We start from the raw sequence: 26688 nt of genomic DNA, 5'->3' as shown, positions 1-26688 counted from the left end.
GGTATGCACACAGTACCACATAGTGAGCTGTGATCTGGCCAGAGCACAGGTGTTACCACTGTGACCTATGCTCCTGCATTGGGTGCACACATTGTGACATGGCACATGACATGTCCCATGCACGTGGATGTCTGTCCACAACATTGTCACACCATGACATGACCTATGCATGACATAGCAGACATCCACAATGTCTGCATAGCCTTAGGGAATGTGACACCTCAGACTAGTACGGTTGTATGTCACATGGGTCACCACAGGGCCGTGTGCACGATGCCCATCACACACAATTGTTGATGACCCAGACAAACATGGCCATGGGTGATACCTACAGGCATGTTGCCACACAGTACATCCGCAGTGGGTAGTCACCGTTGCACCCTGTCCACACATAGTGGGCTCATCGCTGTAGTGGACCCCCTGGACATCTGATGTGGTACACCAGTGAAATGGAATGCTTGTTTGCAGCCACTAGAGGTGCCACCAATGTCTACCATATACGTGCTGCTGAGCAGCTGAACTGACTTGCAGACATGGCAACGTAATGCGTCCAGGTCACGCATCGCACAGAAACATACCTGTGTCCTGCTACCGTGCAGTGGCACAGTGCCCGTACTCCCCACTGTACAGCTATGTACACAGCTCACACCAACCACACCTGCACAGACATCCTTGTTACACATGCATTGTATCTGTAGACTGTACACATAACACTGCACTGTGACATCCGTTGTGATGTGGTGCATGTGGTGGGACACCATCGTCACATGTCCACATGATACCGCACATGTTTGCGGTGTACATGACATAGTGACGGCAGCCATGTGTACTGTTAACACGCCCGTGGCCACACGGTGTATCACGGTGATGCATGCAAACTACCATGAATGTGTGTACTGCATGCCTACTAAAAGACACCTGCCTGATGTAGTGTGCACTCCAGGGCAGTATGCATAGTGCCACTATTAATGTCTGGGCTGCATTCACTGGGCTGTGGTGTGGGAATGCTGCATGCCACCTGCAATATCACATGCATGATGTGTCTGCATGTGTGTGTGTCCGTGTGTGTGTCAGCGTGTGTGTGTCCACATGTGTGTGTGTGTGTGTGTGTGTGTGTGTGTGTGTGTGTGTGTCTGTGTGTGTGTCTGCGTGTGTGTAATGTAACTTACGGTATGTCTTTGTATTCACAGGTGCTGTAGGTGCGTTCCCCTCCTGCGGTCCATCTGATGCTAGTGTCCCCACAGATACTAGTGGTGATGACCATGTGCATGAGGCACAGGCAGGGTCATCACAGGCAGACACTGTGCCATTGGAGAACATCACACTTACGTCCCCTTCATCCCCGCACACGGTTCAGATGCTGACACATACCCCAACACCATTGCCCATAGATGACGGACAGTCAGCGTCTGTTGGCACCGAGCAGGAATGTGTGGTGGCTGCAGGAGGTGCGGGTACACACGATGTTGCCAGTGTAATGACTGGTGGAATGCCACACAGGCATGTGGCAGGTGCTGCTCGTAGGAGGAGCACTGCTAGACATACACCTGCCGTACAGGGTGCAGCAGCTGGTATAACCAGACGCATGTTCCAGACTGTAATGGCGGCGCAGGCACGTGCCGAACGGCAGAACCAGGAAGGGCAGAGGCTGCAGAGGTCCGCAATCCGTTCCTTAAATGAGAACATCCAGTCACTGGCAAATGCCCAACAGCATCTTGCCGATGTTCTGGATAGGAGATTGGGTGAGATGGCTGTGATCCTCGACCGAGGCATGGCCATCCGTGAGCGTGAGCTGTCCGTGCTGGAACACCTGGTAGGGGTGAGGCATAGGGAACGTGGGCGTGGGCCAGTAACACCACCAAGTGCAGGTCAACGTGTGCGTGCCACCTCCCATGCCCACCCACACAGTGCTGGTAGGAGCAGCAGTGCAGCTGCTACTACACCAACCACACCAGGACACAGCAGGCCACGTGGACGTGGCCCTGGACGGCCCCGACGTGGACACGTTTCCAGCGGACATGTGTCATCGGAGAGTGGCCACTCTATACCTCCACCCGGTAGTGCCCGTGCGACCCCAGGCAGGCACGGGTCACGTCGCCGCAGGCGGACACTGTGAGCCATACCACCTCCACTGTACAGTCTGGGGCTGCCAAGTATACAATGTGTAGGCATCACAGATGACTGAACTGTGTACACACATACCCACACACAGCAAACACAACTGTAGGGCTCCACCACATCCACATGCATTCTGCACAGTCATGCCCAGTAAATGCACAGGCCCTTACACACACACATGATGTCATCCATTGGTACAGCCTATGCCTGTGGCACACATATCACCCTGTGCATATGATGAAGTCTCTGCCGCAGAACCGTGAGCTACACCATCGGTGCACGGTTATGCAAACATATTCTGATGCACAGGGTGGACAAGATAGTGAGAGGTGTATGTGATACCTGTGTCTGCATAGTACGCGATGTGTATGTTGTGGTGGTTGTGTATGGCAGGTGACAGGTGCGTATGTGATGTGGGTCATGCACTGACATCATGCAGCAGACATACCATGTAGTGCAGGTGCAGCATTCATTGTTCTGTGTACACAGTATGCGTGGTGGTTACATGTGTAGCACCATGTTGGTTCAGTTAACCCGTATGCCAATTATGGTGTACTTGCATGTGCCTACCGGGAGCACTGTTATCAGTTCCCCACGTGTAGTTGTGGGGTACCCACAGGCACATCTGGCAATATCAGCATAGCACAGGTACCCGCAACCGGCACTGACCCCTACATAGGTACATAGGCGCACATGTACATACCAGGCTATGTGCCCTACGGCATGTGTAAACCTAGCAAGACTGTGTGTGGCTGCTAACACCCCTTAGGATGAGGATACCACATCCATCAGTCTCCTGTCCCCTGTCCAGCACTGACACAGAGATGATGCCTGGCGCATACCTATGATCACACATCCACACGTCATGATTACTCCTGGACAAAGGCAGTCAGGGCCTCTGCTTCACATGGGCTGGCAATCCTCTCCGTGTTGTAGGGGGTCTCTGGGCATTGACCCTGTTCCCCCAGCACGTCCTAGTCATCTTTGTGGTGAGGTGCCTGACAGTCGCTTCTGTGGCCGTGTTTGCCCAGAGCCTAGGAGGTGGAACATGTCCATGTCACCCAGGTTGGACATGGCCGTGTATGTCAGGCACAGATCACCACAGAGCAGACGTGCTGGGAAGGTATACAGCCGGAGTCCCCTTGGTCGGGCAGCGTGTGACACATGTCCCAGCACCTTTATCCCCGCATCGTGGAACGTTTGTGGTCCTTCCGAGTGCTGCAGGTGTCAGGTTAGGTACAGCCCAGATGTGCCATTGTACACAATCATTGCTCTGGTGTGTGATGTGTACAGGGGTACAATGAACACCCCTGATGTGGATGTGATTCCTTCCAGACCAGGTGGCCACAGTGGAATGTCTTCCCACCCACATTGGCATTGTGCGTGTTGACAGAGGTTACTGACAGGTGTGGTACCCATTTCCATGAACACGTCCACCATGTTGAATGGATTACCACCTACATGTTACGTCGGGGCAAACATGTCCTTCCCACTGGGTAGGTCTGCACCTTCTCTGGCATGTAGCAGCAGGCCATGGCTCTAGCACCAGTTATCCATGTCTATGATGCCCTAGGTGGATGTCCGTGTCAGATGGGGTGTTGGGTATGGTGGCCGGTGTGCAGTCATCTGCATACCTTGTCTGCCACAATCCCCCTATGTTTGCATGCACATTGGAAGGTCAAATGCCGAATGGCAGGGGGCCCAGGACTGAGCCCTGTGGGCCTCCACTCAAGACCAGCTTTGAGTCTGACACAGCACCAGGAACACAAACCCTGTGTGGTGTGACCTCCAACCATTCTGAGAACCATCGTGTGACATATGTCCCCACATGTACGCTGGTGAGCCTTTCCATGAGTCCCACGTGGAGTGTGTTCTGAACACTCCCACCAGGTCATGGTAGTGTGTGCAAACCGACGTACCCCCATCAATGGCCTTGGTGACCGCTCCAGACAGGACGAGCAGGTTTGGGAGGCAGGATCTGCCCTTGACTAAGTCGTTGTGGGTATGTTCTGGTATTGGCTGTACACCACTGTCTGTATTCATGGGCACCTGTATGGACCTCCCTGCAGCTTTGCAGACAAGGCTTGTCAAGCTGATAGGGCGGGAATGTCTACAGTCCATAAGAGCACTACCCTGGCATAGTGGGACCACAGCTGCCGTATGCCATCCAGCGGGGACCTAGCCCGTAGTAAGGCTAACATGACACAGCGGCCTTATGTGTGGGTCAAGGGCCTCAATGAGGTTGGGTAGCACACAGCCAGGGACACCATCGGGGCCCATTGGTGCTGTGTTCACCGCCTAACAGATATCAGATCACTCCAGGGCATATGAGATGTTTCAGAGGCTAGACTCTGGTGGGATGGATATGTCCCCTCTTGGGGGGGGGGTGGATGTATGCATGGAACATGTCCGCTGGTTTGTTGACAATGTCTGTGGGTGCAGTGACCGTTGTACCATTCTGGATCATTTCCGGCCATGACTGTGCGCTCCCACCCATGTCCCTACCACAGTTAAGGAAGGCCCTATGGTTGTCTCATGTGCCCTCTGCAGTACCACTCCCACAAGCGGCCTTGGATGATTGTATGTGTGGCCGTATGTTGACGCCGGTATGAATGGGTGATGGCTTCCCTGGTACTGATATTGCTCTGTCATGTATTAGCTCCAACTGTTGATGTACAGTTTGTCAGTGGCTGGGGTCCACCAGACCATGTGCCTGCCTTCGGTGGACAAGGTCCTGATGTTATCATGATCGCTTGGTGCAGACATCCCTGGGGGTGCTCAGAGAAGGCATTCGTAAGGGTTTTGGCAGTGCGGCCTGTGTTCACCACTGGCATGGAGGACTTGTAGGGTACCACATCGGTCGTATGATGTGTGTGTTTTGCTGTGCAGAGGTCGTCACTTAGGTCTCCCATGCCGGTGTTGGGTGCAGGATGTGGATTACCAGTGGATCCACTATATGGTCTGACATCACCATTGAGGGATGTACATCCTGTGTGGAGCATATCCTCCCCATGTGTGATGAGCAGAACTGGTATACGTCCCCCCCTAGTGGGTATGGTTCATGGCTGTTTCACAGCAGTCAGGTGTATGAACACCCGGGACCTGTGCGTAGGGTGTTGTGTCATGGGTAATGTTCTCAGTCTATGTATGGGTGGTTGATGTCACTCAATACGGCGGTGTTGTGAGAGCATGCACACTCACCAGTGTTCTCAGGACGGCTGTGCAGGTATCCTGGGTTTGGGAGGGTGGTCTGTAGCATGCAACAAACTGTAGGGCAGTCCTAGTCATGGTTAATTGCACCAGGATATTCCCCGCTGCAACGGCCACGTCTGTGGCATGGCCGGGTTGCTGTTGTGTGGCTGGACACACACAACGGTCCACATTCTGCCACCCATGCTGTCGCACCATGTGTATGCATGTCTGCTCTGTGCCGAGTCTAAGTGTCTGAGCATGCCCAGTAAGCAGCTGTGTAGATGGACACACAGTACAGTGCACACCGCGCCCGACTGCATTAATACCCCGGGTGCATGCCTGTTTCCCCTTCGCAACGGCCACGTCTGTGGCATGGCTGGGTTGCTGTTGTGTGGCTGGACACACACGACGGTCCACATTCTGCCACCCATGCCGTCGCACCATGTGTATGCATGTCTGCTCTGTGCCGAGTCTAAGTGTCTGGGCATGCCCAGTAAGCAGCTGTGTAGATGGACACACAGTACAGTGCACACCGCGCCCGACTGCATTAATACCCCGGGTGCATGCCTGTGTCCCCTTCACAACGGCCACATCTGTGGCATGGCCGGGTTGCTGTTGTGTGGCTGGACACACACGACGGTCCACATTCTGCCACCCACGCCGTCGCACCATGTGTATGCATGTCTGCTCTGTGCCGAGTCTAAGTGTCTGAGCATGCCCAATAAGCAGCTGTGTAGATAGACACACAGTACAGTGCACACCGCGCCCGACTGCGTTGATACCCCGTGAGCATGTCTGTCTCCCCTTTGCAACCGCTAGGTGTGAGAGGCATGGCCAGTACACCCGCCGGGGGTACACACGACAGTCGTCACCGATGTCTGCTACTATGCGTGTAGCCATGGCCAATGGCATCCTGCATAGCCATGGTGACCATCCAGGTGACACATATGTGGCTGTCATGCCACATTGGCTGCCTACATCCTGCACGCCGGATGCCCTCTTATAGGGTATACTGTCATGTGGTGCATCCCGTATTCCTGTCGTGATGTACTGATCAGTAGTTATTTGGTATTCCCGACTGCAGCACTAACGTGTTACTGTATGGCCACCTTGGGATGGTAACAGGCTGCATGACTGCGCACTCTGTCTTCATTCCCTGTCGGACGCATTGCCTCTGCAGATGACACCACCCACCTAGGGGTATGCCTCCTGAGAGTGCTGTGCTCAGTAATCCCGGCAGATGAACATGCTTTTAGACGCTTCGCAACACATACCTTGGCTATTGCCAGCTATTCTCTTACGGGTGATGTCACCCGCCTAGAAGTATGCCTCTGACAGCACTGTGCTCAGTAAACTCTGTAGCGCGTTCTGTAAATGCTTCATGCTGTAGTGAGTTCATGTAGGTAGGCGTAGGTTTGACTCCCGGCCCTTCCCTGTGTGTGTGTGTTTCCAGCTGCCTCTGCAGATGAACATGCTTTTAGACGCTTCGCAACACATACCTTGGCTATTGCCAGCTATTCTCTTACGGGTGATGTCACCCGCCTAGAAGTATGCCTCTGACAGAGCTGTGCTCAGTAAACTCGGTAGCGCGTTCTGTAAATGCTTCATGCTGTAGTGAGTTCATGTAGGTAGGCGTAGGTTCGACTCTCGGCCCTTCCCTGTGTGTGTGTGTGTGTGTGTGTGTGTGTGTGTGTGTGTGTGTGTGTGTGTGTGTGTGTGTGTGTGTGTGTGTGTGTGTTTCCAGCTGCCTCTGCAGATGAACATGCTTTTAGACGCTTCGCAACACATACCTTGGCTATTGCCAGCTATTCTCTTACGGGTGATGTCACCCGCCTAGAAGTATGCCTCTGACAGCGCTGTGCTCAGTAAACTCGGTAGCGCGTTCTGTAAATGCTTCATGCTGTAGTGAGTTCATGTAGGTAGGCGTAGGTTCAACTCCCGGCCCTTCCCTGTGTGTGTGTGTGTGTGTGTGTTTCCAGCTGCCTCTGCAGATGAACATGCTTTTAGACGCTTCGCAGCACATACCTTGGCTATTGCCAGCTATTCTCTTATGGGTGATGTCACCCACCTAGAAGTATGCCTCTGACAGCGCTGTGCTCAGTAAACTCGGTAGCACATTCTATAAATGCTTCATGCTGTAGTGAGTTCATGTAGGTAGGCGTAGGTTCGACTCCCGGCCCTTCCCTGTGTGTGTGTGTGTGTGTGTTTCCAGCTGCCTCTGCAGATGAACATGCTTTTAGACGCTTCGCAACACATACCTTGGCTATTGCCAGCTATTCTCTTACGGGTGATGTCACCCGCCTAGAAGTATGCCTCTGACAGCACTGTGCTCAGTAAACTCGGTAGCGCGTTCTGTAAATGCTTCATGCTGTAGTGAGTTCATGTAGGTAGGCGTAGGTTCAACTCCCGGCCCTTCCCTGTGTGTGTGTGTGTGTGTGTGTTTGTATCCAGCTGCCTCTGCAGATGATCATGCTTTTAGATGCTTCGCAACACAAACCTTGGCTATCAGTGGCCATTCCTTTACGGATGTTGTCACCCACCTGTACATGTGCCTCTGATGGTGGTGTGCTCGGTGGTCCACGTAGCGCATTCCATACCTGTGTCGTACGTTTGGGTATGTGGGGGTGTGGTCAATCACCATGCCTGCCACATGTGTGTGTGTGTCCATGCTCCCAGCTGCATGGGTTCATACGGTATTGCCTTGTGGTTTACGCAGAACACTCATATCCTGCCGCCATCCCTGTGTTTGTGGATGGTGGTACGCAGCTCGTGTACTGCTTGTGTGCCTGTTGTGGTTGGCGACCGCCGTTGTGTGTTCTCCACGTGCACCATGCTATGGTGTGGTGGGGTGATGCTGTGTACATTACACTCCCGGGCCTGCCACATGTGTCCGTCTGTATCTCTGTCATTGTATATCTACGTACCTATGTTGTGCCCGTACTGCTGCTCTAGCATGGACGGCTGTCTTTCCCATGTCTCGCATATTTGCACGGCTGACACATATAACTGTGGTACGTTGCATATCCACTCATTGTCCATGCACTGTCCGTATTCCAGAACACCGTAATGACATCTGCTGGATATCGTGGCAGACAGCTATCCTTGCTGTCCTGACAGTGTACCTGTACACGCCATACACCTTGTGTGTACTTGCCTAGTTATGGTGTGTGTATGTCTACCTGTGCTGTATGCATGGCCGTGTGTGTGTCCTGCTACAGCCATCTGTGCAGGTGTCGCCACTATGGGTAATCCTTGTGGACCACTGTTTCATGTGCACGTGTGCACATACCTGCAGACCGTACTACCCCTCCTACGGCAGCGGACATAGATCGACTGCTGCCCTAGGCTGTAGGGCTCCATGGCGCCCACCACCACAGCACATGGTGCCCCCATCTTGGTATACCTACATGACACACCTACTAGACAGGTGGCCCTACTAGTGCGGCGCCCTGGGCAGCCGCAGGATTGCCGTATGCCTACGGCCGGATATGGGCACATCACAAGGCATACGTCTACATTCGGTGTTTTACGACGTCCAGGTTATAATACCAGAGGGGGGACCTCATCAGCTATGCTATAGAATGCGGATCTAGTTGGATTAGTAGGTGGAGGGTTGGCCACACACCAGGGCTGACCGATGGAACACTGATGAGGCCTCTTTTGAGAGGCAGGTGGAGCAGGCCCCCGTAACGGGAATGTAGTTTAGGTACAGATGTAGGGTTAGCACACATTTGTCCACTCTTTCAGTTCTGTACCGCTGTATTACAGTGATATGCTATGCATATCTTCCATATACATTGTTAAATCTTTGATTGATGAGTATTCGGCATAGCACAATATCATATGATACATGTGTTAATAGGATGCCTTCTGAGATGTTAACATATGTGTGTGTGGTTAACATTGCGTCTGTGCTTTCTATGCTGTGGTTACATGTTCATTGTTTGCACAGAAAGTAACACATGGAAGTGTAAGGGGGGATATGTAAAGCCTGGATGCCTCTATGTTATGTATAAGTCTCACGGAGCCTACGGGTGATAGCGCTTACATGTCTATGGAGTAACCTTTGGATACTACATGTGACCTGTCATGGACGGAATGTCTACGTTGACAGTTTCATCTACCTATGTGTGTCGTGGTTTGTGTGCCATAAGGTGCCAGCGGGTCTTTGAGGTTGATTAGGTGTATTCCATGGTCAATTGACATTAATCCTATTAATTCACTGAAGGATGTTCTTCATTGGTGGGAACGCCATAGTTTGACCATCGTATGGCTTTCCTAGCTTACGTTGATATTGTGCCATTGGTATGTGTTCCACAGGTCAGCCATTTGTTCCGCGGTATGGGAACGTGTGATCCCCATTTCGGTGCTGGCAGATTGAGTGCTGTGTACGCCGGTATTCGCACAGCGGTCTGGCTTTGTATATGGAGTGTCTACTGTTGTCCCTATCTGTATTCCCTGTGTTTTGCCTTACTACAGCTGTGTGATTCCACCAGGCTTGCAGTTATGGGTGCCATCTTGGCCGTACGTTTGTCCATCCATGGGAACTGCCTAATGGACACTGGTATAGGGCTGTACACATTTCACAGCTGCATTTAGCATTCTCCGGTGGATGATTTGCATTATTAGTGCGGAGTAACGCAAATGCCATACCCACATCCCTCACACGGGGCGGGACAATGGATCATCTGCCAATCAACACCGAGACCCATTTCTGCATACCCACGATCCCATGGCTTCTGCCCTCGACAGTACCCATTATACATTCTTCATGTGTGCGGGACTGAGATGTGGACGCACATCTATGGACATGGCCATATGGGTATTTCTGTCCATATGTTCTGCGTTTCATGGACACCTGTCATCAACCTTAAACACGCTGGTGGTGCATATGTCTAACAGTGCCGTAGTTGTGGCTGTTACGCCTTCAGCATCGCTTCCTCCATCACGTTAAACTTTCTTAGGGTAAATTTTTGGGTCCTACAATGGACACCAATGTGCATATGTAAAGTGTAGAACCTGTTGGACTGTGTCCATCTGGCCAGTGGGTTTGACTGCTGCCGTATGTTCCCCAATCGCGGGTGTGTGTTTGACTACACATATTATGTAGTGCTACGACATCCAGGTCTTTCAAACCTGACACCGAATGGTGTACATCCAAAGATGCAGGTTAGCAACTGCTTTACATAATCCTCTGAGGTCACAATACGAAATATCCGCCACTGTATTGTCAGAATAACACCACCATGACATGTGGATCCTATTAATTCATTGAAGGATGTTCTTTATATGTGGGTACGCCATAGCTTGACCATCCCATAACCTTCCTAGTTGACGTTGGTGGTGTGCCATTACTATGTGTTCCTCAGATCGGCCATTTGTTCCGCAGTATGTAAGCGAGTGAACCCCATTTTCTTGCTGGCAGATTGAGTGCTGTCTATGCCGGTTTTCGCACGCCGGTCTGGCTTTGTATGGGGGGTGTGTACTGTGGTCCCTATGTGTATTTACTGTGTTATGCCTTACTGCAGCTGTGGAATTACACCGGGTTTGCAGTTATGGGTGACCATCTTGGTCGTTTGTCCGTCCATGGGAAATGCCTACTGGACACTGGTATAGGGCTGTACACATTTCACAGCTGCATTTAGCATTCTCCGGTGGATGATTTGCATTATTAGTGGGGAGTAACGCATGTGCTATACCCACATACCTCCCACGGGGCGGTACGACGGATTATCTGCCAATCAACACCGAGCCCCATTTCTGCATACCCACGATCCCATGTCTGCAACCCTCGATGGTACCCATTGCACATCCTTCATGTGTGCGGGAATGGGATGTGGACGCACGTCTATGGACTCGGCAACCTGGGGAGTCCTATTCATATGTCCTGCAATTCATGGACACTTGTCATCAACCTTGAACACGCTGGTGGTGCACATATCTAGCTGTGCCGTAGTCACGGCTATCAGTTCTTCTGGGTCTCTAGATCGCTGCCTGTTCACATTGCATACGGATACATTTTTGGGTCCTACAATGGACACCAATGTGCATATGTAAAGTGTAGAACTTATTGGACTGTGTCCATCTGGCCAGTGGGTTTGACTGCTGCTGTATGTTCAGCAATCACGGATGTCTGTTTGAGTACCCGTATTATGTAGTGCTACGTAAACCGGGCTTTCCGCCACTGAACCCAAATGGTGTAATTCCAATGATGCAGCCTAACAATTGCTTTAACTAATACACAGATATCCCATTGGGACATTCCCGCCTCTGTATTGTCAAATTAACACGAACGAAACATGTAGATCCTATTAATTCATTGAAGGATGTTCTTTATATGTGGGTACGCCATAGCTTAACCATCCTATAACCTTCCTAGTTGATGTTGTTGGTGTGCCATTAGTATGTGTTCCGCAGGTCGCCCATTTGTTCCGCGGTATGGAAGCGAGTGATCCCCATTCACTTTCTGGCAGATTGAGTGCTGTGTACGCCAGTATTCGCACGGCAGTCTGACTTTGTATGTGGAGTCTCTACTGTAGTCCCTATCTGTATTCCCTGTGTTGTGCCTTACCACAGCCGTGTGATTCCACCAGGTTTGCAGTTATGGGTGCCATCTTAGCCGTACGTTTGTCCATCCATGGGTACTGTCTAATGGACACTGGTATAGGGCTGTACACATTTCACAGCTGCATTTAGCATTCTCCGGTGGATGATTTGCATTATTAGTGCGGAGTAACGCATGTGCCATACCCACATTCCTCACACGGGGCGGGACAACAGATCATCTGCCAATCAACACCGAGACCCATTTCTGCATACCCACGATCCCATGGCTGCAACCCTCGACAGTACCCGTTGCACATCCTCCATGTGTGCGGGAATGGGATGTGGACGCACTTCTATGGACTGGACAATCTGGGGATTCCTGTGCATATCACCTGCATTTCATGGACAGTTGTCATCAACTTTGAACACGCTGGTGGTGCATATATGTAGCTGTGCCGTAGTCACGGCTGTCACTTTATCTGGGTCTCCCGATCGCAGCAGGTTGACATTTCGTACGGATAAATTTTTGGGTCCTACAATGGACACCAATGTGCATATGTAAAGTGTAGAACTTATTGGACTGTGTCCATCTGGCCAGTGGGTTTGACTGCTGCTGTATGTTCAGCAATCACGGATGTCTGTTTGAGTACCCATATTATGTAGTGCTACGTAAACCGGGCTTTCCGCCACTGAAACCAAATGGTGTAATTCCAATGATGCAGGCTAACAATTACTTTAACTAATCCGCAGATATCCCATTGGGACATTCCCGCCTCTGTATTGTCAAATGAACACGAACAAAACATGTAGATCCTATTAATTCATTGAAGGATGTTCTTTATATGTGTGTACGCCATAGCTTAAACATCCTATAACCTGTCTAGTTGACGTTGTTGGTGTGCCATTAGTATGTGTTCCGCAGGTCGCCCATTTGTTCCGCGGTATGGAAGCGAGTGATCCCCATTCTCTCGCTGGCAGATTGAGTGCTGTGTATGCCGGTATTCGCACGGCGGTCTGACTTTGTATGTAGAGTCTCTACTGTAGTCCCTATCTGTATTCCCTGTGTTTTGCCTTACTACAGCTGTGTGATTCCACCAGGTTTGCTGTTATGGGTGCCATCTTGGCCGTACGTTTGTCCATCCTTGGGAAATGCCTACTGGACACTGGTGTAGGGCTGTACCCATTTCACAGCTGCATATAGCATTCTCCAGTGGATGATTGTAATTATTGGTGGGGGGTAAGGCATGTTCTATACCCACATCCCTCCCACGGGGCGGGAAAACGGATCATCTGCCAATCATCTCCGACACCCATTTCTGCATACCCACGATCCCATGGCTGCAACCCTCGACAGTACCCATTGCAAATCCTCCATGTGTGCGGGAATGGGATGTGGACGCACATCTATGGACCTGACAATCTGGGGATTTCTGTGCATATGTCCTGCATTTCATGGACAGTTGTCATCAACCTTGAACACGCTGGTGGTGCATATATGTAGCTGTGCCGTAGTCACGGCTGTCATTTCATCTGGGTCTCCCGATCGCAGCCGGTTGACATTGCAAACGGATACATTTTTGGGTCCTACAATGGACACCAATCTGCATATTTAAAGTGTAGAACTTGTTGGACTGTCACCATCTGGCCAGTGGTTTTGACTGCTGCTGTATGTTCCCCAATCGCGGATGTCTGTTTGACTACCCATATTATGTATTACTTGGCCTATCTATATCCATGTGCCAGTAAGTGGAAATACAGCAAACCTTGAGTCCTGGTCATCTTCATAAAAGACATTATTGAACATAAACCAGGCCAAAACAGACAATGACAAAAACGATACACTCCACAGTCAAAAGATACTGAGCTCTCTCACCCACTAACATGGGGCATCGTCGGAGTACGAAATACATTAGATAGTCGTCCCTTATACACTTCCTTCAGAGTCAGTTTAAAGTCAATTAATCAATAAACTTGCTCATAGTTGAGTGGACAGTGCTCCAAGTCTTGATGATAAAGTGACATATACAAATCAGTGTTGCATACATTACTTAATGGGAACAATAATACACCAACGATGTGTTAATATAATTACAATATTGGTCAATACAATCAGTATATTGAAACATAGTTGATAATTGTTGTGAGTAAACCTTAGAATGTAGTGTGTTGATAACGATATTGTATATCACTGTGTATAATTGTTGCATTAAGATTCCAAAGCATGGAATAAATAAGTACAATTAAAGCATATTTTGTATAAATATGAATGTAAATAAGAGTCACAATGTTAAATATGAATATGACTGTATTATAACTATATCAATATGAAATGGAATGAACTGTAGTTGTTTACATCTTGTTTTCAAGTGACAAATCTATGTCCATGCATCATATCTACGGTCCGTCGGACTGCTGTGTGTAGATATATACATGTGAACCCCTCGTTTCATACCTTTATTTGTTACTGTCTGCGGATTACCTGTGTACACACATCAATTACCATGCCATACCTTTCCACTGTACAGGTTCTGGCATGGTGTACGGCTGGTTGGCCCTCAATCTTGCTGTGTGTTACATTGACCTGTGTCTATCTGGCAATTCGCTGGCGTGTCATGTGTGACCTTCTTGCTTCTTTAGGGACCTGATCCCATAATTGGGACGTGCTTCCACTGGCCATATATTTCTCTGTTGTCTGGGATCTGTATGTAACCAGTCCTTTCAGGACACTTTCTATTGTTGTTCTTTTTTGGTTACATATATGAGTACTTTGGTATGTTGTGCCATTATTGTGTGTGGAGCATTTCTCCACGGGCCTCTGATGACACTGGACATATATCCAGCTAGCCTAGCCCGGTCAACAAGTGTGAGCCAACTGAACGCAATTCGTACGGGGGCACCTTCTGACAAGTGGGTCGGGTTACAGATGCATAACCGTCATCAATCCATACTACTAACACACACGTTATTCTATCCACATTCTATGTTTGTCTTATCACATAGCGTGTGTTTCTCACTATTTCTAATGGTACTTTACATGGCATTGCCCGATTCCATACTTTCAAAGGCTGACAGTTTTGAGACATGTATGAGTGACGTGGAGGACACAGCCTTAACTTTCCCTGCTTTGAGTGGATCACACACACACACGCGCACTAGCATTTCCTAATTGTGGGTTACGCGCAGGCGCACATGCATATCCGTATTCTGTTTACATATGTTTACTGGGTCTGTGTGGTTACGTGGTCTGTGTTAGTTGTGACTGTTCCGGTAACATCTCTCTGATCCGGTTGACGGACGTGTGCGGAACGCACTTTCACCTTTAAACATGTAACAGTCTTTGCGGCATGAACGCATTACGTACACGTTCACATGTATATGTTCTATAGTAGTAATTCAAACGGGACTGCATTCACGTTTTCCGGTTACTGTGACCACTACACGTTAGCTGTTCGGTCTCATTTATATGCATACCCATGGTACTTAGCTACATTTACATATCCCCCCACCCCCACCCCCCCGCACTCACGTACTTCACAGGCATCCATTCTCCTGCTGGGAAAGGTGCGGTACTACATGTTAAACATTCCTTATCCCCTCCCGCTCATGGCCCAGGATGCATATGTCGTGACTGCAGGGATATTCAGATCACAGGGGCTTATATCCCCTACGCATACAGGCCTTCGATTGTCAGGGTGTTCCTGTGGTGCTTTGGGTTGGTCTTGTCCGCCTAGTGTACGGAACTGCCTGACCGTGTACGAATATCAGATGAGTCACATGGGCACAGTTTGTCCGTGTCTATGATACCATATCCCCCCCATTATTCCTAACCGTGTGCGCTGATTGGCCGGCGTACCCGTTGTAGATCTTGTTATAGTAATTGCACACGGTCTGGTTGAACGGACCTATTTCCATTACTAACCCTCGGTATTTATAACCTGTCTCCCTATATTACATGGGTTTAACATTGCGTGACGGCTTTCACTGAGCCACGGACATGGCCGTTGCTTAGTTTGGGCCAGTCTCGCTCTGCTACACACATTTAACATGGCGGAACAGGTTGAACAGCTCAGCAACGGGGACATCGGGCTCTCCGTCGCTGTTTAGTATTGAATCGCTATGTTGACTTTGTTTCACAAAGCGAGACAGTGTCGACATTGGTAATGGACATCTCGTGCAGTACGTCCGCACCGTCGCGGGTGCCGTATGTGTGCATTTGGGCGGCTGACACGCATTATGCTGTGCCATTATGTCTGGGAATATATGGTTTCTTTCCATAGATGATATGGCATACTAGCAATGACCCGCGTCTGGGTGTGGGTACTGCTGTATTTACCCACGGCAAGAGTGGCCTTAGGTCAAGTGGTGCCCTAGGCTAAAGGACTCCATGGTGCCCCCGCCACATCACCCGCTACCCCCATCCTGGTCTACCTACACCAAATAAAGGCTGGAAAGGTGCCCCTAGTAGAGCGGCGCCCTAGGCGGCTGCCTAGTTGGCCTATGCCTAAGGCCGGCTATGTGTGTGGTCCCTCGGGCGTCGGACTCGGGAATGCACCACGTCTGCCGTGGGTATATCTAGCATTACCCAAATCCGGGCATGATTTATTGCTATGATGTTCCATGTGTACGGACACGTGTGTTTGGACAACCTACAATAGCTTCTACTATTGCCATACAATGCTGTGGGTGGTGCCGGTTACCATACATATGCCTTTCTCAAAAGCCGACTTCACACTTCTAAACACTAGTGTGGTCTCCTTTAAGGCCCCTGAGCCAGTGGTGAACATTTGTCAAACCGCTGAATCACTTACATATGCCTTCAACCAGCACCTACAGGACTGCATGGATCAGGCAATCCCATACAAAACTGAGACTCTTTGTACCAAAGCCAAGCATCTGGTCTGGTGGACCCCAGCCATGAACAAGCTGTAGAACGAAAGGAGGTAGCTACTACAAGATAGAGCGGAATACTTGTCAGGTAAGACACCCTTGCTCATCATATGTGAAGAACTACAAGCTCTCATGAAATCATCCAGGGCAAATCCGACAGAGAAATCAACAAGGACTCCACAGACAATCATAAGGCCTTCTTTAGCTATGTTGGACACCTAGGAGGACACACCCAGATATGCTCAGACTGGGTTCCGAATGATGTGAAGATTACTGAACCTACACACATTGCCAACATACTGGCTGACAGGTTCGGTGCAAACTTCTCCCCCCCACATGGAGAGATATCCATACCAGAGGAGTGTAGATCCCGGAACATCTGTAACGCACAGGTGGGAAATGCTCTCTCCAAGGCAGTACACACAGCATCCATGGGACCAGATGGTGTCCCAGCTGTGTACTCCATGAACTCATTGAGGAATCAAACCCACAGTTAGGATAGCTGTTTAATCTTAGCCTCACCTCAGGATACGTACCCAAGTAGTGGCGCAAGGCGACTGTAGTCCCACTTCACAAGGGCGGTGCCTCCACTGACCCTGGTAATTACCATCCCATTAGCTTGACAAGCCTTATCTGCAAAGCCATGGAGAAGGATCATAATGGAACTCATAGATAAAGACATAGGGGACTTGCATACTTTTGATCCAACCCAGTTTGTCTTGGTCAAAGGCAGATCATGCCTTTTAAACTTGGTTGGCTTTTTAGGATCAGTCACCAAGGCCATTGATGAGGGTAAAGCATTCCATACAGCCTACCTCGACCTGGCAAAGGCCTTCGACACAATACCCCCCTCAGGTATCATTGATAAACTTATCAGCTTGAATGTAAATACATACATCGCCAGATGGGTTGCAAACTGGCTAAGTGACAGAACACACACGGTCATAGTTGCTGGCGCCATGTCATACTCACAGCCGGTCACAGGTGGTGTCCCACGGGGCTCAGTCCTGGGTCCACTCTTTTTCGGCATATACATTTACAAAGTACAAGCAAACACTGGGGGGTTATGGCTGACAATGTTTGCAGATGACTGCAAACTGGGTGCCATAGTCGGACACGCATCTGACACAGATATCCTTCAGAAGGGCCTCACAGATATGGATAACTGGTGCCAGAGACATGGCCTACAGCTAAATGCCGGGTAATGCATAGTCATACCCTTCGGGAAGAACAAGGTTACCCCTAGCTACCATGTAGGTGGCAATCCACTGAGCACAGAGGGAGTTACCAGGGATCTGGGGACCCGGGTTGTCGGTAACCGTTCCTTCGACACACACGTTGCTAACGTAGTTAGGTAGACCTTCTACATTGCCCACCTGATCATGAAGGGATTCACATCTAGATCAGGGGAGGTCATTGTCCCCTTGTACTCATCACTCATTAGACCTATGATTGAGTACAATGCCACGTTCAGAATGTATCTGACCCGACACCTGCAGCAGCTGGAAAGGCCCCAACAGTTCATCGACAAACGGATGCAGGGTCTCAGGAATATGTGTTATGCTGACCGACTGAAAGGATTCCAGCTCTATTCAGTCGCATACCATTTGCCCAGAGGTGACCTGTGCCTGGCATACAAGGCCATGTCGAACCCAGATTTGATGACTATGCTTCACCTAACGAATCTAGATCCCTCAGAACCACAAGGGCAGGTGACGTACACCTTGACACTGTCATTAATAGAACGTGCTGGTGGGACAGATTCATCACCCAGACACTCACTATGCTGTGGAACAACATCCCAGTACATGTGAGGCAGAGCACCTCGCTGGCCTTGTTTTAGTATTTTGACAAGGATGTCTGAATTGATTTATTTAACTAACCTTCTAAATGAATATTTACTTTACCACATTGTGAATCTTTACATTTCATTGATATATTTTACATTAGTCATAATCATAAGATTTATCTCTATATATTATGGTTCATTTATATTACTAGGTGTCTCTAGTTCTTTTAATATATTGGCACAATCCCTAGAACATATATATGTAGCTTATACACTCAGACATTTGGAAAACATTATGTTGGTTCTTCTTTCATATATATACATATATTTTTATTTTCTATGAAGAATATACTTTTTGAAGCAATGTATGATTTACTCACTGTGTGGAATCTGTAACCTGAGTAAAGTTTTTAGCTTGTTTGCCTTTAAGGCATTTAATTAATACTTAGCACATCTAATTTACTGACCAATTAAGGGTTTTAAATGTAGTAGGTTGAACTGCATTGTATGTATTCTGAAGAAGTCTGCTTATGAAGCAGACGAAAAGCGCTTCAATAAACTATGGTGACTGCATTTAATTCCTGGTGGGCTCTGAGTGGTCACTGACCGTTTCTACAGTACCTCATTTTTGCTTTGGACTTTCTCAGCTGGTTCTCTGTGTTTTTTGTATGGGGAATGTCAAGTGTAGTCCCTATGTGTATTACCTGTGTAATGCCTTACTGCAGCAGTATAATTCCACCGGGTTTGCAGTTATGGGTGCCATCTTGGTCGTACGCTTGTCCATCCATGAGAATTGCCTACTGGACACTGGTATAGGGCTGTACACATTTCACACCTGCATTTAGCATTCTCCGGTGGATGCTTTGCATTATTAGTGGGGAGTAAGGCAGGTGCTACGCCCACATCCCTCCCACGGGGCGGGACAAAGGATTACCTGCCAAATGACACCAAGCCCTGTTTCTACATACCCAGGATCCCTTGACTGCAACAATCGACAGTACCCATTACACATCCTTCATGTGTGCGGGACTGTGATGTGGACGCACTTCTATGGACTCGGTACCCTGGGGATTTCTGTGCATATGTGCTGCATTTCATGGACAGCTATCATCAACATTGAACACGCTTGCGGTGCATATGTGTAGCTGTGACGTGGTCACGGCAATCGGTTCACGTGGGTGATGACGGAGGCTGGCACGCATTCCGTACGGGAAAATTTTTGGGTCCTACAATGGACACCAATGTGCATATGTAAAGTGTTGAGCTTGTCGGACTGTGTCCGTGTGGCCAGTGGGTTTGACTGCTGCTGTATGTTCACTAATCGCGGATGTCTGCTTGACTACCCATAGTGTGTAGTGCTACGGAAACCATGTTTTCCGAGACCAGAACCAAATGGTGTACATCCAATGTTGCAGGTTAACAACCGCTTTAATTAATCCCCAGAGGTCCCGGTTGGGAAGTATCGCCACTTTATTGTCGGAACGACACCTCCAGACTAGGTAAATCACAGGCACTTTAGCCCAGTCTTACCGGCCATTTGCAAGTGTAATTGGCAGACACGTGTCAATACATGTATGTTAATACATATTGTCATGCCGAAGTTAATCTATGTTATTTGGACAATGGCTTCTGCTATTGACATCCGTTGCTGTGGGTGTTGCCGGTTACCATACACATGGCTTTCTCAAAGGCAGAATTCACAATTCTGAACACTACTGTGGTCTCCTTTAAGGACCCTGAGTCAGTGGTCAACAGTACTGCAGCCACTGCATCACTTACATATGCCGTCTACCGGTACCTACAGGACTGCATGGATCAGGCATTCCCTTACCCAACTGTGGTTCATTGTACCAATGCCAAGCATCCAGTGTGGTGTACCCCAGCCATACACAAGCTGTACAACGAGAGGAGGTGGCTACTACAAGGCGGAGCAGACACCTTGTGAGGTATGACACCCTTGGTCATTATATATGTAGAGCTACAGGCTGTCATGACATGGTCCGGGGCACGTTCCACAGATATATCTACATGGACCTGGCTGACAATCATACAGCCTTCATTTGCTATGCTGGACACCTGGGAGGTCACTCCCACATATGCTCTGACTGGATTCACGATGATGTGGAGTTTACTCAACATACACACATTGCCAAAATACGGGCTGACAGGTTCGGTGAGGACATCTCCACACCCTCCCCCCCACATGAAGAGATGTCTGTACCGGCGGTTTGTGGTCCCCAAATGTTCTGTGACGCACGGGTGGGACATACTCTCCAGGGTAGTGAACATAGCATCCATGAGACCAGCTGGTGACCCGACTGTGTACTCCACGATCTCATTGAGGAATTAGACCCACAGTTAGGACAGCTGTTTCTTTGTAGCCTCACCTCGGGTAACGTACCCGGGTTGTGTCGCACGGCGACTGTAGTCCCACGTCACAGGGCCAATGCCTCCACTGACCCTGGTTATTACTGTCCCATTACCATGAGGAGACCTATCTGCAAAGACATGGGAAGGGATCATACTGCGCCTCGTAGATGAAGGCATAGGGGACCTGCATACTTTGCATCCAACACGGTTTGGCTTGGTCAGGGGCGGTTCATGCGTTTAAAGCATCGTTGATGTTTTCGGGACAGTCACCGAGGTCATTGATGGGGGTCTTGCAGTCCATACAGCCTACCTCGACCTGGCAAAGGCCTTCAACACATTACCCCCCTCAGGTATCATTGATAAACCCATCGGCTTGGATGTGAACACGTACATCGCAGGATGGGTTGTAAACTGGCTATGTGACACGGCCCACGCGGTCATAGTTGCTGGCAGCATGTCGGACCTACTGCCTGTCACAGGCGGTGTCCCACAGGGCTCTTCCCTGGGTCCACTCCTCTTATACATCTACATTTCCACAGTACAGGCACACACAGGGGTGTTATGGGCGACATTGTTTGTAGATGACTGCGAAACAGGTGCCATAGTGGGACGGACATCTGACACGGATATCCTTCAAAGGGGCCTCCCAGATATGTATATCTGCTGTCAGGAACATGGCCTACAGCTAAATGCAAGGTAATGCAACATCATACCTGTCGAGGAGTACTAGGTCACCCCTGTCCAGCATATGGGTGGCAGTCCACTGAGCGCAGAGGTGATTACCAGGGATCAGGGGACAGAGGTTGTTGGTCACCATTCGTTCAACACACACGTTGCTATCGTGGTTCGGTGGGACTTCTACATTGCCCACCTGTTTGTGCAGGGATTCACATCTAGATCAGGGTAGGTCATTGTCTCCTTGTACTCATTACGTGTTACACCTATGATTGACTACATTGCCCCATTCGGAGGGTATCTGACCCGACACCTACAGCAGCTGGGGAGGCCTCATAGGTTAATTGTCATACAGATGCAGGGTGTCATGGATTTGTGTAATGCTGCCCCACTTGTAGGACCCCTGCTCCATTCGGTCACATACCTGTTGTTCAGTGTTGACCTGTGCCTGACATACGAGGCCATGTCAACCCATATGTCATGTCTATGCTTCACCTACTGTATCTACATCCCTCGGAACCACAAGGGCAGGTGACGTGAACCTTGACGCGGTCATTAATAGGATGTGTTGGAGTGACACATACGTCACCCAGACACTCACTATGCTGTGGATCTACATCACAGTACATGTGAGGCAGAGATCCTTGCAAGCCTTGTTCGGGGGTATGTTGTCCGTTGGATGGGGGATTGCAGATGTAGGCCAGGAATTACATCATTATCACTGCTTGACAGAGGTATGGCAATATCATAAGCATTTTATCTCCGGACCGGAAGGTTGGCAAAGGAATCCTAACTATGGTGTAGGGTTATGGCTGAACTTGGGTAGATAGCCTACCCTGTACCTATGGACCTATGAACCTATATTCATAGTTTGTCCCATTTACACTTGTCTATCCCCTATCCTCTTTCTCATGTGTATATTTCTGTGGCACGTGATTGTCCTCTGTATTACCTGCAGGTATGCTGTCTACAGTGCACATACGTCACGGTTGATTACAGTGTATCTGTGTCCCTACCACTGTGATACTGAGGACTACCACACATCCTTCACAACATTACATGCATATGTCCATTCTATTCTTCTTTGGCCTATGGGGGGGTGTTAAGGCAACGGTTACACATGTCCCTGTTTGTGCACGCTTCATGGTGGTGTTTGACCAGCCTCCGTTGCGGTCGTGGGTTGGACGGTAGTGTTGCTGTGTGTTTGGCATGTGTTTTCATTGCTGGTACATCTGTGGGAGGTGTGGTTGGCACATGTTCCTCTTTGCAGGGAGCCCCGTCCTGGGGTTTTGTGTCACGCATCTGCACTTGGCACGTGCCATATGTCCTGTGCTATTCCCACAGTCATGTATGCCTTCATGCATTACTACTGCGTGTTACTGGCTGTTTGTATGTGGTACACATGGTGATTGTGGTGGTTGGCTTGATCTATTCCCATGCTAGGACATACACATCTGTCAATTACGTTGTTTAAATCAGACTGTAACACTCATTATGCTTTTCAAAATGACAGTCAGTAACACAGGAAGCTCAGTTTCACAACGTTTTAATAGTGTGCACCAGGAGGCAAATAACTATGCAGTACAAGTATAGAGTTTTGTCTGACTCTATACAAGAAACAGCTGTATGAGTATTGTGTTTACAATCAGCTTTTGCCCACCTTAATGATGTGGTCAGTCACAGGGCATTTACATCACTATAGTCCACAATATTGTATTCCTACAACGGTGCTAAGGTAATGCTTATTAAATGTTTTCCCATGAGAATAGCACAGCCTTGCGAGGCACATAGTCAATTAGAATGTCCTTCTGTAAATTCTGCTCTGTCAAGGTTCCAAGCCTGTTCGGATACAATAGTCAGTTCATTTCCTACTAGGTTCCTTTGTCTCTCTGGTGAGCAGCTGTACTCCATCTTCGATAGAGCTCACAAGGCCATCCTCCTCAGTGGAAGGATGAAAGATATACATGTACATACATTTATTATTCTCTAACCCAGCAGATAATTAATGCTGAATGACATACGCCTGCTGAACTGGTTACTGCCAGGGTCAGGGTTCGATCACACTGCAGCTACACTACAGGCAATTACATGCAGGATAAGTTCTACTGCCATATTGTAAAATGGAATAATATGCATTATACACTATTTGCTTCTAAACTAGCACGTCATATATGTTTAAATATGTATTTTTCTAACATTCTCCCTCCTTTGATTGCTTCTATTCTATCCAGAAACATATACAACATTATTTCATTCCCTAGCCTCTTCCTCTCTGGAACTTTTAACTAGGCAAGTCATTTGTTGTACATTTCAGAAAGGATTTCATTTGGTATTAACAAATCCCACTCCAGGTCTTGATACATAGTCTCGGTTACAGATACGTCAACAGAGTCCCGGACTAATACTTTCATACAAGGTATCCCGCAACAGACACATGCTCCCAATATGAGCAGAACAACACAAATGGCAATCAAGATATTCAGTATGAGTGAACCCCATCCACCAAATGGTTTCTGGAAATAGTTCGTCAGTGGGTTTGGGCATGGTTCCGCCATGGCTGATACCTGCTGTATTACCTCTAGGTGGTCGTTGATTTCGTGCTTATTATGTGGTACTTAAACACAGCTGTCTTCTTTGATAAGCGCGCACGTACCACTTCTCGCTGCCAGGGTGCAGTCGTGAGCCATTACATTTTGTGGCACAACAGTTCTCATTGCATTCAGTTCATCAGTCACAAGTTCGAGAGTGAACAGTCGCATTGCTCATTCCTTCGAGAGGTTTTGACAACTTCCTCAGTTCCCTGATTGATTTCACTGCTCCATAAGCTGGGATTGTTCCAGCCCAGGATATAACACTGTCACTCAAGTCCATATGAGTCAATTTTCCTTTATCTCTTGCAGAAGAATGATTTTTCCAAACAGCTTCCATTTCACCCACTGGATTAGTAGGTTTCTCGACTGAGTTCCCAGTTCTTCGAGCTATATCTCTTACATTTCGTTTCGTACCCAGAGGCAATTCTGCAGTATGTCATATGGCTGGAGCCAGATAACCCAAAAAACAACTGCCGGACCAATTCTCAGGTAACCATTGATATGCTTTTTTCCCACAAACAAAATAACAATATTCTACTTTACTACTGATGCGGGTTAACTCTGCATGTAACATTTTCCTGTCTATAACAGACAACTGTTTATACAATTCAGGATGTTTCTGCACATCTTTCCATGTTGTTCTCATTAAGCTTAAATACAAATCATGAATGGTGCTACAACTAGTACTGTAATCTTTGGCTGTTATATGACATTTGTAAGACACAGTTATGTTACAATTACTCCCACCAACTTGGACTGTATCATGTTTATGAAAACAAACAATTCCTTTTTGTGTAACAGGTAAGTACAGTGCCACTTTGTCCTGTGATCTCACAGAACCTGTATCAAAAGGTAAATATTCACAAGTCTCAATCTATCCCCAAGGGGACAGCATACATCGGAAGTCCTCCATATGATGTAGGTATGGCAGTACAAACCCAGCAATTTGAAATGTTCATAGTCTGTACATTCACACGCGTCATGGCTAGGTATGTGTTGAGGTTTGGATGCCAATCTGTGGCCAGTTCATCATGTCTCACTATTTGTATCTGTGTAGTTATATGCAGGAAAGATCCCAGCAAAAGTAAAGTCACCACAAACATGGTTAATAGGTGTATGATCAGTAGGACAGTAAACCAATGTCTTTGGGGTTGCTTTGTATTGTTATACACTCTGCCCCGGGTGATTCTGTCTCTATGGTATATCGGCTACAACATGTAAATCAGACTGGATATTCTTTACCGGTTTGAAAAGGGTCAGGTGAACCCAGGACGACCTTTCCACAAACTTTACTGCAGTAGGCGTTGCCAACAGTACCTGGTACGGACCTTCCCACGTTGGACTCGTCCGGTTACTTGTTTGGATAACAGTCAAACACACCCAGGATACTGGAGTCAGCTCTGCGTCCAGCTTCGCTTGCTCTTTATCTGAAAAAGAGTTTAACTGCAAAACAGTGTTATTGGTTAACAATCCTCTCATGTAACTGGCTAATGAGCCATCGACCTCCAGCTCTGCAGGCATGACAGCTTTCCACTGTGGCACATAATATGCCATTCCAAATACTACTTCAAAGGGGGTCAAACCCTTTACATTTGGAACTGTTGTCATGCTCAGCAATGCTAGAGGTAGACAGCAAATCCACTTCGTCTGGGTGTCACTCATCAACCTCCTCAACTTATTTCTCGAGATCCCATTGTACCTCGCCACCAGTCATGCTGACTGTGGGTTGTACGTGCAATGATTATTCAAGGAAATCCCAAATAATCCCCCAGGTTGCTGGATTGTCTCGTTCACAAAATGTGTTCTATTGTCACTGTAGCTTCTTTCCGGTATGCCAGATCTAGGGATACTTTATTTTACTGGGACCTTTGCCGCTGTTGCTGCATCCGGATTCCTGGTTGGAAATGCTTCTACCCATTTTGATAACATATGTATAATCACTAAACAATATTTCTTCCCTTCACATTTATTCAGCTGTATAAACTCCATACAAATAGTATGGAACGGATATGGTGGTGTAGGGAAACTCACTCGCTTCGGTTGAAATGCTCCCTGTGCATGATGTTTACTGCAAATATGACACGCTGCTCAAAATGTTTGTATGTGGTTCCTAATTCCATATGTTAGGAATATTCTGTTAACCAACTGTACCATCCCCCCTGTTGAGACATGGCTCTACCCATGGCTCAACAAAGCCGCATATCTGAATAAATTAGACGTTAATATTGGCTTTCTCACTTTGGAGATGTACAGTCCGTCTTCAAGGATTGCTCCTCGTCTTACCCACGTCTGCTTTTCTGCTTTCGTAGTTGATGTTTGCATTGTTTCTAACATTTCTAAATGTAGAATCTCTGAGGATTGTCATTCCTCATTCAAAAAGACACTTTCTGAGTGTGAGGCTGCTTGTTTTGCAGCTGCATCAGCTTGTGCATTACCTTTCCTAATCTTATCCTGTTGCTTTGTATGAGCTGCACATTTACAATTAGCTACTTTAGTAGGTAACTGAATGGGATCTAATAA

The sequence above is a fragment of the Protopterus annectens genome, chromosome 2.part2, assembly GCF_019279795.1.
Source record: "Protopterus annectens isolate FY-2018-M chromosome 2.part2, PAN1.0, whole genome shotgun sequence".
Classification (NCBI taxonomy): Eukaryota; Metazoa; Chordata; order Ceratodontiformes; family Protopteridae; genus Protopterus; species Protopterus annectens.
Note: the sequence above shows the minus strand (reverse complement) of the source record.